Source organism: Orycteropus afer, unplaced genomic scaffold (assembly GCF_000298275.1).
Source record: "Orycteropus afer afer isolate SDZICR_OR568_19922 unplaced genomic scaffold, OryAfe1.0 scaffold00498, whole genome shotgun sequence".
Taxonomy (NCBI): Eukaryota; Metazoa; Chordata; class Mammalia; order Tubulidentata; family Orycteropodidae; genus Orycteropus; species Orycteropus afer.
The window spans coordinates 1,187,832-1,191,379 of record NW_006922085.1 but is presented as its reverse complement, the minus strand read 5'-3'; the positions used below and the strand labels follow the sequence as shown (position 1 = coordinate 1,191,379).

General features: G+C 38.5%; 1 protein-coding gene across 1 annotated transcript in view; it reads right to left on the bottom strand.

Annotated features, from left to right (window-relative positions):
- Positions 1 to 3,548, bottom strand: part of IHO1 (interactor of HORMAD1 1) — a 91,598-nt gene that overhangs the window by 58,703 nt on the left and 29,347 nt on the right. The gene's annotated exons all lie outside the window — the stretch shown is intronic.

The window sequence follows — 3,548 nt, the reverse complement described above, 5'->3', positions numbered from 1 at the left end:
AAATTGTCATTCCTGGCATAGTAGATCATATGGTTGTCTGATTCAAAATGGCCAAAACTGGTCCATTTCAGCTCACTAATGCCTAGGATATCTATCTTTATGTGTTCCATTTCATTTTTGACAACTTCCAATTTTCCTAGATTCATACTTTGCACATTCTATGTTCTGATTATTAATGGATATTTGCAGCTGTTTCTCCTCTATTTAAGTCACGCCATGTCAGCAAATGGAGGTCTCAAAAGCTTTACTTTATCCATATCAGTAAAGCTGGTTCTACTCTGATGAAGCAGCTCTTTCCCAGTCATATTTTGAGAGCTTTCTGACCAAAGGGGCTCATTCTCCTGCATTGTATTGGACAATGTTTCCAGGGTATTCATAAAGCTGTGCAGTAATGTATCAGCAGTGTTTCTCTGCTATTCATAAGGTTTTCTCTGGCCAATTCTTTGAGAAGTGGATGGCCTCTTCCTTCTTCCTAGTCTGTCTCAGTCTGTAAGATGCGTTGAAACCTGTGCACCATGCATAACCCTACTGGAATTTGATACACCAGTGACACAGCCTCAAGCCTCACAGCAACATACAAGCCACCACAGTAGGACAAACTGACAGACAAGTTTGTCTCCCTTAGCTGTTCAAAAACTCTCTGCCCTCCCCTTACCTGGATCCCTGCTGCTGCTTGCTCTGTCATCTCCCTGGCTTCTCTTTGCCTCCACTTTCCTGCCTCTTGAGGGTGGGGCCTGGGTCCCTCCTCTTACCTAGACCCTGGCACTGCTCTGCTCTGTTGTCCCCCTGGCTTCTTCTTTCCCCCGCTTTTCTGACTCTTGGGGGTGGGACCTGGGTCCCTCTGCTTACTTGGATCCCTGGTGCTGTATGTACACATACATATATATGTTGTTTTTGTTATTGTTAGGTTCCATTGAGTCAGTTCCAACTCATAGTGACTCTGTGTACAACAGAATGAAACAATGCCTGGTCCTGCAGCATCCTCACAACAGTTGCTATGTTTGAGCACATTTTTGCAGCTACTGTGTCAATCCATCTTATTGAGTGTCTTCCTCTTTTTTGCTGACCCTCTACTTTACCAAGTATAATGTTCTTTTCTCCAGAGACTGGTCCCTCCTATTAGTATTACCAAAGTACAAGAGACAAAGTCTAGCCATCTTCTCTTCTAAAGAACATTCCAGCTATACTTCTTCCAAGATAGATTTTGTTCGCTCTTCTGGAATCCATGGTATATTAAATATTCTTTGTCAACACCATAGTTCAAATGTATCAGTTCTTCTGTGGCCTTCCTTATTCTTGTCCAGCTTTCACATGCATATGAGGTGAATGAAGATACCAAGGCTTCAAGCAGGCACACCTTACTCTTCACAGCAACATCTTTACTCTTCAACACCTTAAAGAGCTCATTTCCAGCAGATTTGTCCAATGTAATATTTTGTTTGAGTTCTTGACTGCTCTTCCATTGGTGCTGACAGTGGGTCCAAGTAAAATTAAATCCCTGACCATTTCAATCTTTTCTCCATTTATCATGATGTTGTTTATTGGTCCAGTTGTGAGGATTTTTGTTTTCTTTATGGTGAGGTGTAATCCATACTGAAGGCTATAGTCTTTGATCATCATCAGTGCCTCAAGTCCTCTTTGCTTTCAGAAAGCAAGGTTGTATCATCTACATACCAAAGGTTGTTAATGAACCTTCCTCCAATCCTGATGCTGCATTCTTCTTCATATAGTCCATTTTCTCAGATTATCTGCTCAGTATACACAACGAATAAGTATTGTGAATGTATACAATACTGACACACATCTTTCCTAATTTCAAACCATGTAGTATCCCCTTGTTCTGTTCGAATAACTGCCTCTTGGTCTATGTACAGGTTCCTCATGAATGCAATTAAATGCTCTGGAATTCCAAGTCTTTGCAATGTTATCTATAATTTCTTATGGTCCATACAATCGAATGCCTTTGCAGAGTCAACAAAACACAGATAAACATCTTTCTGGCATTCTCAGCTTTCAGCCAATATCCATCAGACATCAGCAATGATATTCCTCATCCCATATCCTCTTCTGAATCTGGTCTGAATTTCTGGTAATTCCCTGTTGATGCACTTCTGCAACCATTTTTCAATTATCTTCAGCAAACTTCATTTGCATGTGATATTAGTGACATTGTTCAATCATTTTCACATGCTGTTGGATCACATTTCTTTGCAATGGGCACATTCCAATCAGCTGACCAGGTAGCTGTCTTCCAAATTTCTTGGCACAGACAAGTAAGTGCTTCCAGTGTTGCATCTGTTCATTGAAACATCTCAACAGGTATTCAGTCAATTCCTGAATACTTTTTGCCAATGTTTTCAGTGCAGCTTGTATTTTTCCCTTCATTATCGTGGTTATTGATCATATGCTACCTCCTGAAATACCTGAATGTCAAACAATTCTTTTTGACACACTTACTCTGTGTATTCCTTCCATCTTCTTCTGATACTTCCTGTGTCATTCAATATTTTGCCCATAGAATTCTTCAATATTCCTTTCCAGGCTTGAATATTTCTTTAGTTCTTTAAGCTTGAGAAATGCTGAGTGTGTTCTTCCTTTTGGCTTATTAACTTCAGGTCTTTGCACTTTTCATTATAATACTTTGTCTTCTAAGCCATCCTTTGAAATCTTCTGTTCAGCTTTTATTTCATCATTTCTTCCATTTGCTTTAGCTATTCTATGCTCAAGAGCAAGTTTCAGAGTCTGTTCTGACATCCACTTTGGTCTTTTCTTTTTTTCTCTACCTTTTTAATGATCATTTGCCTTCTTCATGTAGGATATCCTTGATGTTATCCCACAACTCATCTAGTCTTCAGTCACTGGTGTTCAATGCATTAAATTTATTCTTAAGATGGTCTCTGAATTCAGGTGGGATATACTCAAGGTCTTGTTTTGGTTCTTGTGGACTTGTTTAAATTTTCTTCAGCTTCAGCTTAAACTTGCTATGAGCAATTGATGATCTGTTGCACAGTCAACCCCTGGCCTTGTTCTGAGCATTGATACTGAGTTTCTCCATCATGTCCTTCCACAAATGTAGTTGACTTGACTCCTATGTATTCCATCTGGAGAGGTCCAAATGTATAGTTGCCATTTATGTTGTTGAAAAAAGCTTTTTGCAACAAATAAGGTGTTGGTCTTGCAAAATTCTATCATGTAATCTCTAGCATCATTTATATCACCAAGGCCATATTTTCGAACTACTGATCCTTCTTTATTTCCAACTTTTGCATTCCAATTACCAGTAATTATCAATGAATCTTGATTGCATGCTTGAGCAATATCAGACTGCAAGAGTTGGTAAAAACCTTCAATTTCTTCTGTGGTTGGTGCATAAATTTGAATAATTGTCATATTAAACTGGTCTTCCTTGTATGCATATGGATATTATCCTATAACTGACAGCACTGTACTTCAGGATAGAGCTTGAAATGTTCTGATGATGAATGTGATGCATTATATAATACATAATATATGTATTATATATTATATATATATATATATTATATATA